Source organism: Triticum dicoccoides, chromosome 5A, assembly GCF_002162155.2.
Source record: "Triticum dicoccoides isolate Atlit2015 ecotype Zavitan chromosome 5A, WEW_v2.0, whole genome shotgun sequence".
In the NCBI taxonomy this organism is placed as follows: Eukaryota; Viridiplantae; Streptophyta; class Magnoliopsida; order Poales; family Poaceae; genus Triticum; species Triticum dicoccoides.
The window spans coordinates 565,272,616-565,281,369 of record NC_041388.1 but is presented as its reverse complement, the minus strand read 5'-3'; the positions used below and the strand labels follow the sequence as shown (position 1 = coordinate 565,281,369).

The window sequence follows — 8,754 nt, the reverse complement described above, 5'->3', positions numbered from 1 at the left end:
AACTTCCACAATACCAAATAACTGTTCATAATTATATAAAATCATAGAGCCATAAAAACTATTATGGGACATATATGTTTGATTCGATAAAACACATTTGTAATCAAATCCTATTTTTATATTTCATATTGTGTTGCTGAAAAATATAACTAGGATATTAAAAAAATGATTATCTTTATATCCAACAAATTCAATCTACTAAATGTTAATAGACTGGTATATCTTGAAGCCTAAAAAAGCACCACAAATATGGATACTTAAATTTTAATAGACTGGTTCTACATTCCATCCGCAAAAAAAGATTCTACATTCCATAAATTTCCACAAATTACATACATTTGTCTGTGTTTTTTTACCATAAAACAGTAAGGCAAAAGCCCTACTGTGTGTCATTTTTCATTAATAAAGGATAACATAGAATAGTTTTACAATGGTTGATGGGGGAACAACCAGAGATACTCTAGGGGTACATAATAAACGGAAAAGAAAGGAAAACTTAAATATTATCAATCCAAGATGACATGCCATCCTTCAGACTACGTTTGTCTGTGTACAACAATGATGCCGAAAGTGCCATTCTGAGCTCGTGCTCAGATGAGCTCGATATCTCAGACGTCGGGTCGCGCTCAGATTCGCACCACCTAGAGTATTTTAATCTGTATTCGCTGATGTATGTGCGGCTTTTTTCCAGATCGTGGCCCCACTCAACCACCCAATTTAATGCAACGGCCGTCATCCCCAGCCAGGCGGCTCAGACGCTGCGCTACGCCATGGGCCACGGCTCAGATGTTAGGCACCAACAGGCTGCCGTCAGACTGGCCCACGCAGCCACCCTTCGCAAGGTTTGACCATCACATTCGCTAGGATTGTAGCCATATGGGCTTTCATCCAAATTAATCCCATATAGCAAAATAAAATACGGCGGAGTTACTCACTTGTCACGATCACTCCTTTGTACAGCGCAACATATTGCCATAGAAGCGGAGACCATTTCGAGCAGTTGGTATATCATGCTTAAGTCTGACTTTCCTAGGAAACTGATTACCCATCTCCCCTTTCACCTCAATCCTTACCATCCCCACTGGCAACTTCAGATTCCTTGCCATTCTATAACTATCAAACACTCGTGTTGTACAATCAACAATATTTGTTGTCAACAATCAAAACTGTTTACGCTCCATACCATGTAATGCTTAACTTATTTGTTAGCTATGCATACATAACCGAAGAAACATACATGTTCTCCTACTAGAGCCTTGAACCCTAGTGTTCTGCACCTCAACCCGACGACCTTGTGCTCCCACTGCAACAAACTAAGCTCAATTACTTCTTGCTTCAAAGTACACAGAAAGTGAACACAATAGTGTGCACTCTCCAGCCTTCAGTTTGACCCGACGTTGAAATACGACAAAATAACACACAACCAATCCCCACCACACCCCTCAACCACAAGCTAACAAGGTTACTAGTCACACATTTGTCCGCGGACCATTGTCTGACATGTCTATGCACTGTTGCATCCAACACCGAAAACATATGCCCACATCAGCCTTAATCACATTATGTCAGCAGAAATGAAATGCAAGGTACCAGGCACACCCATAGAATTTATTTGACCCCTGAATAAATTGTACCTTCAAGACTTGCGTTTGCACGCTCTACTCTTTGCCTTGAGCTTCCGCCAACTTCTGCCTCTACTCCTTGGCCTTGAGGTTCCGCCAACTTCTGCCAGTGCCATTTTGTAACGGTTTTTGTCAGTACGATGGCAAGACTGCATTTCATGTAGTGTAGACATATATATATGCACTTTCTATCAAAACAAACTAACCTGTTGTACACATGAAAGTGTATCCATCGTTGTTTTCATGACAATGCAGTGTCCCAATAGTTTCTGGAAGCTCGTCTGCCTCTGCTTGCAATGTTATTTCATGGTTTTCAGGAACAGATCCACTGGCTGTAGACAAACCAACATTCACAGATTGACAATTATGAATGGGAAATCATTCATTACGAATGAAGTTGAGCAAGCACACTCACCATCAGTCCTGATTGATGGAATCGTGGGCACGACTACATCAGCCGCGTCAACTCGCCCTACATCCGCTTGCACCCTGTTCTGTCCACCGACATATCATCCCCTCAGTTCTTCATAAGCCCTGATGTTTTCACAAGGTCTTGTCACACTCAGTTACATCAATGAAACATAAGCACTGTAATTAGTTGGAAAAATATTAATTACATACTTTCGCATGCACGACCACCATTTGTCTTCACCACTAGCGATGTTGTCGTCATTGCTGCTTGTGTCATCGCTCTCGGAGCTTTCGATTGGACAGATTGTCTTAACAGTGTTTGAGAACTGAACTCTCGTGCTCTTCTTATTCCTTCCTCCTTTTGACCTCTTGTGTCCCTTCTGGCTCTTAGACCGCTTAACATTGCTTTGCCTTCCAGAACAGGCAATTGCCCTAATGTCGCTTGGCCCTGCAAACCACACAGTTTTGTCAGTCGCTATGCAAATCACATTATCATTCTATTTTATGATATTGTTTTCACATCTACCTCCAATGATTGATTATGTGATTCGATCATTCTGCCCAACGCCCAAGCTTGTCTGACCACCCATGTCCGCAACACAGCCACACAATCAGTACACAGATTCCAGCTTCAATAGCTTATTAACAATCAAAAATCATTTGTATGTCTCTGTAGTGCTCACCATTTTGGTCGTACAACTCTTGGTAAATTATGGTTCTCCACTTGCTCCCTTGCCTTCTGTTCCATCTGTTCCTAGTACATCCCCGCAAGCTCTACACCCATTTCTTCCTGATCCCTCGCCTTCCTTTCTGCATCCTCATGATACTCCGTCCCAACTCCATTGTTAGGTGTGGCATCCTCCTCCCGTTTTAGAGCTACGTCTCAACTCCATTGTTAGGTGTGGCATCCTCCAGCAGTAACATGCATCACCATAATCTCATGTCGTATACCATCAATTTGATCTGAAATACCTGACAAAACAAAACCGACAGTTGCATTACTCTTTTTTAGGTCATGCAAAGCCGCAAAACATCTTCTTTCCACTGAAGATTCTACAATTATTATCTTATTATACCTGTCGTATGCCCCACACCAGTGCGGCTTTCTCTGACATGCCTTGCCATACCATTGGCTCGAACTGTTGCGGGTCTCCGCACTACATGTCCTGCATTTCACCGGTCTCATCATCAAGATAAATTTGACAAATCAGATAATCATATGGGAATGGACCAACAATCATTTTCCGGTTCATTTGCACTGCACGTCCTGCATTTCACCAGTCTTATCATCAAGATTTGTTGCGCGAACGAAAACAAAGGTAACTACCAATCTTAGTACATTTGCACAGAGGTCATCACTACTAGTACATGCTTAATACTTGCAGTGCTGCATTAATAAATATACTTAAACACAACAGGGGATTCTCACCTTGTCTTCTTAGGTGGCGTGAGGTGGCGTGCAGTGTTCCTTGAGTGCCGAGCAACCCGTGCCCGCTCGTTTTCATCACTGTCGGATGATTCCATTTCAGATCCTCAACTAGTGGCTTCTTTCCTTTTTCTGTAGCGCTGAGCCGGCGAGAGTTTGTCTGACGAGTACCTCCACTCATCTATTCTGCCATGTTTGTCGCTGTGACAGCAGAAGGATCGACAGGAGACATCTGGAGGTTCAAGCAGCGATGCGCAGTAAGTATATTATTACAATTTCGCCACAAGTAAAATCTTAGCACTGAACATGCAAATTCCTACAGCTGAATCGTGTAAACAGTTAAACAGACTTACTGTTTGTGCTTGCTGGTGCTTCAATTCCATGTTCTTCCCCAATGGTACTAGGTGCATCATTTGCAGTTCTATTATTTTGCACTTAACTGATATCTTCTATGTTGTCCTACACAAATTTCAGAATATCATCTCGTAGAACATTCAAAAGAAACGAGCAAGCCATGCCTTAGAAACAATTTTTCTTCAGTTCCGAATTTTACTCAAGTGAAATGCTGCCTGCCATTTGAATTTTTCTGTAGATCCCTACATTTATGACTGCAAGAATAATACCAATACTAACCTCTGATTACTCAACGGAAACCCCAGGTTGTTCCAATGACACCATTTGTTCCCTCATCCTAGGTTTACCACAAATCCCTATATTACTGACTGCAAGAACAATTCGAACACTAACCTCTTGTTCCACCCAGGCGATAGTGGATTCATCTTCCCAGTTGACAGCTACGACTTCGGAGACGAGCTGTCCCTCCGGTCCGCCGACGCTTCCCTGGATGTGAAAATCTGAGCGTCAGCGCTGTCCACCGCTAGTTGTTGCTGCTCCACCACCACATACTGCTCCACCGTAGCGGCTCCGGCGGGCGCTGGCGCCAGTGACCGGCACCAATCTCTCCCCTACTTCCTCCATTAGATTGGATCTGATTCAGGGTGAAGCAAATCCTTTCGGTCACCAAACCCACTCGCCCAAAATTTGAGACCAAACCGCTAGACAAGCAAGGATCTACCTACCTGCTGATTGGCTTCATCAGAAACTCCATGGTGGCTCACCGCCGACGCTCCTTCCCCCCACGCACAAGACCCCAGCTTCCAAATGAGCACCGCTCAAGAGAGAGAGAGAAGACACTGGCATATGCCTGTACGGCTGTACCCACCGAAACGGAAAGCAAAGTACCTGTTCCACAGATCAGACGGGAGGCCTGTTTCCGATCCACGGCTCACCTAGTCAACGGCGAACGGACGTCGACCTTCCCGTTCAATTTCCCTATTTTAATAACCCAACCTAGCCCACAACCCGCCGCCGCAGTGTACGTATTTCTCTACAGTTCCCATTTTCTATCAGCCCACCCACGCCTGTATAAAGTAATGGCACAGATCCAAATATATTTTTCAACGTCGTGGATAAAGAGCTCATATGAGCTCGAGCTCAATTACTCCACGTCCCAATGATGCGAGTTACTCCCCCCATCCGGTGTTTATAAGGCGGGCACAAATTTGTAGGTCTTCAGTCCTTTTTTTTTTTGCTGGTGTTTAGGTCTTCAGTTTGACTAACGAAATATGTGTGCCACCAAAATGTTTGTAAACATAGTGCATTTCGAATTCAGATGTATTAGTAATACAGTAATAAAATCAAGAAGAATACTCACAAGTCACAAACATGAACAGTGTGCATATAAAAATTAAATTACGGATAATAACTCTTGGCAAGCACAGTATGGATCAAAGCCCTGGGCGGCGTAGCTTTCGCCGTTGCTGTCGTACGTCCAGAATTCAGACAAAAGAAAACGCCAATTAGCTAGTCGCGCCCATTATCTTAGAATATGTGGCCGGCCGGCCAAGATCAAATTCAACAAACGCAGACATCATCACCAGCTCGTAGGGCAGTTGGAGGGGACAAAATCTGATTGGATCAAATTTAATTGCATTTGAAAACGTGTGTGTTTTTTCGAAGGAAAATGCTAACATTGGACTAAAATTCTGAGGCCGTCACTGCAACAGTACAGGCATATATGGCCCGTCTCTGCAATCGGCAAGGCAACTGATTGATCACTCCTCTGTATGCCTAGCATGGACGGGTGGCTGAGCTTGTGTTTCATAGCACTATGCACACCACTCGCCCTCTGGTGTCTCAAGCTCGCCGGCGGCAAGAGAAAGCCACAGAAGCACAAGCTGCCCCCGGGGCCATGGACTCTCCCGGTCATCGGCAGCCTACACCACCTCGCTGGTGGCGTCCCGCACCGGAAGATCACGGAGCTATGCCGCCGGTACGGCCCGCTGATGCTCCTCAGGCTTGGGGAGGTCCCGGCCGTGGTGGTCAGGTCTCCAGCGCCGAGGCTGCGGCGCTGGTGATGAAGACCAACGACCCCGTGTTCGCGGACCGGCCGAGCAGCGCCACGGTGGACATCGCCGGCTGCGGCGGCAGGGGCATCATCTTCGCCCCCTACGGCGACCACTGGCGCCAGATGCGCAAGGTGTGCATCATGGAGCTCCTCGGCTCCACGCAGGTGAACCGTATGGAGGGCATCAGGGCCGAGGAGACGGCCAGCCTCCTCCGCTCCATCACCGCCTCCGCCGGCGCCGCCACCATCAACGTCACACAGAAGGTGATGGCGCTCAGCAACGACGTCGTGACGAGGGCGGTTTTCGGCGGCAGGTTCGAGCAGCAGGACGAGTACCTCGGTGAGTTGCACAAGGCGTTTGAGCTGCTGGGCGCCTTCTGCCTCGTCGACCTCTTTCCGTCGTCCAGGTTAGTCAGGTGGCTGAGCAATGGCGAGCGCCACATGAAGAGAAGCTACGGCCGCACCCAGCGCATCATCAGAAAGGTTATCGAGGGGCGCAAGGTCAAGAGAGCTGCCGGCGTCGGCGCTTCCGGAACCTACGACGAGGACCTGCTGGACGTGCTGCTCAGGCTGCAGCAGGAGGACTCGTTGGAGTTTCCCCTAACCACAGAGACAATAGGCGCCGTCTTGTTTGTGAGTATATCTTTTTTTTAATCTGAGTATATCTCTAGTTTCAAGTATTTAACCGTTTTTTATTTATCTGAATAGTATATTCATTTTCTCTATAACTACCATATCTCATTCTAGCGTACTGATTAATAGTTTTCCCCAATGATAAGTGTCACACATGTGGCATGAAGCACTCCGGGTCCTGATGATTTTTACAACTAAAGTTGCCATCTGAAAAAAGATGAAACTCATGGGCACTAGCACCCATGGTTTATTGATATAGGAGAAGCATCTCTTGTGAGAAACCAGAAATTCGTCCCCGACGTGGCTCGAACCCTGGTTGCTGGAGACGCCACTGCGCTCCCTTGCCACTAGGCTACAGCCTAAAAAAGAAAACTAACCCAAAAAATAAATTGAAACTTGCCATCCGAAAAAAGGTGCCATGCTCACGGCAAATAAATAAATAAATGTACGTGGTGCATGCCTGGGTGCGCTAGGTGCGTGAAAATTTATATGGTGTTTCGACATTTGAGGAGCTCGTGGCAATAAATAAATAAATTTTGGCTCACAAAAAAAAACAAAAATTGTTTTTTCAGTAGAGCTCCTTAAATGTTATTTGACCACAAAAATTTACACGCACCTAGCGCATCCAAGCATGTTGGTTGTCACAAAATTTCATATCTCTTTGAATTTGTTTGCTTTTTTTTGAATTTACTGTTTCACAGTCAAACCTGGTCAACATAGTCAAGCCTGGTCAAACATGGTCAAACCCAGTCAAACCCTGATCAATGTGCTTAAAATCTGGTTTTGGACCAAACTTAGCCGGTTTTAAGACTTGAAGTATCAAATGTATACCAAAAAATCTTGAGGAACCAAGTCTATAATTTTGAAAAACTTGACTAACCAAAAACATAATTTTCTCGACAGAGTTATATACAAGCACATGGGGCTTTGCCCATGGGGCAGGGAGGTCAATTAAGTCAAATCAAACTACAACAGTAGGAATGAATTGGTCTAGGTAATCGGAGATCTCAGAAGAGACCTTATACTTTTAGAAGTTTCAAGTCTTCCTTGAATTTAGAAGCCCAATGTGGAAATTCATCCACTAGAAACTTACGGAAATCTATGAACTAAGCTGGTCTTGGATTTTTCTCAGCTTTAGCCTTTAGGCCTCCCTTAGTTAATAGGATATGAATATCATAGGAATAGAAAAACCATATGAATTAAAATGACATGCATTTCAATTCCTATAGGAAAAGAGATGTCACTCTTGATTAATAGGATAGAAACTTTTCTATTGGGTCTAGGCTAATGTTTTTTTAACATGTGAATGATTGGTTCCTATCTTATATAGAAATAAGAATCCATTCGTACAAACCAAAGGGTTCTAAAGGAATTTGTCCTACAAAATTCCTATTTAGAATTCCTACAAAATTCGACGAAAAAGGGTTCCCCCTGCTTTGTATTACAAAGCAACCAACCGATACAACCAATGATAGGTGCTACCACAGGCACGCCCAAAAGAAATGAAAGAGAAAATACAAAAGGAACAAATGCAGACAACGGCGGATCGACAAAAAACACGGAGAAGCCACGCAACCACTGCGCCCACCAGAGATCTCTCACCAAGCTCCTAGACTCCGAAGCGCCGACACCAAACAACACCTCCAAGAAGGGACACAATGATGATGACGTTGCTGCCAAGGGTTTTCCCCGGTACGCGACAAGGAAAGAAGAAGGGTAGCCCCCAACGCCCTCCAGGAAGGTCTGGTGGCACCCTCAGGCGCCACGGCGTCGGTATCGGCCATAAGAATAGGGTTTTCTCCGGATCCCCACCTTCACCTTAGGTGCTCTGGAGCCCGCCACCAAAACCGACCACCACCCTGCGCCAATGCGGTCTGCACACCACGAAGTGAGGTCTGCACACCGAGGAAGAGGAGCCGAGACTAGAGGCAGCAGCACCGTCGGCACGCGGGAGGGCCCAACCTCCACCGTTAATGACGGTAGCCGACCGGACGCAATAGCAGGAGCATACCAGGCCCATGGGCCCAGGCCCGACCGGGTCCCCCAAGGCCCATAAAGCTCCAGCCCTCGCGCTGAAACAAGCATGCTGTCGGGGTCGCTGCCCCTGGTCCGAGCTGCTCACCTCCTCACCATGCAGAAGACAACGAAGCCATGCCGGGGGCTGACCCGCTAGGACCCAGATGGGGTTCGCAGGGCCCAGATCTGGGTCGGGGGCGCGCCGCCGGCCACCCTGTGCCACCAAGCTGCCCCGCCAA

At 46.1% G+C, this 8,754-nt stretch overlaps 1 long non-coding RNA gene and 1 pseudogene across 5 annotated transcripts; one reads left to right on the top strand and one right to left on the bottom strand.

The window, feature by feature from the left end:
• Positions 1-363: 363 nt before the first annotated feature.
• On the bottom strand, positions 364-4,723 carry LOC119302855. 5 transcript variants are annotated; one of them, XR_005147769.1, is made up of 12 exons: positions 4,539-4,723; positions 4,207-4,447; positions 3,813-3,918; positions 3,463-3,691; positions 3,110-3,199; positions 2,717-3,005; positions 2,560-2,611; positions 2,244-2,481; positions 2,038-2,156; positions 1,829-1,954; positions 1,635-1,725; positions 364-1,313 (listed from the first exon to the last, which is right to left on the bottom strand). It is a non-coding gene; the product is annotated as an uncharacterized LOC119302855 (long non-coding RNA). The 5 variants fall into 5 exon arrangements; XR_005147768.1 differs by having other exon boundaries at positions 364-1,303; XR_005147767.1 differs by having other exon boundaries at positions 1,305-1,725; positions 4,207-4,299; positions 4,366-4,447.
• An 859-nt stretch (positions 4,724-5,582) lies between these two features.
• The window catches only part of LOC119302853, a 5,135-nt pseudogene continuing 1,963 nt past the window's right edge, over positions 5,583-8,754 (top strand).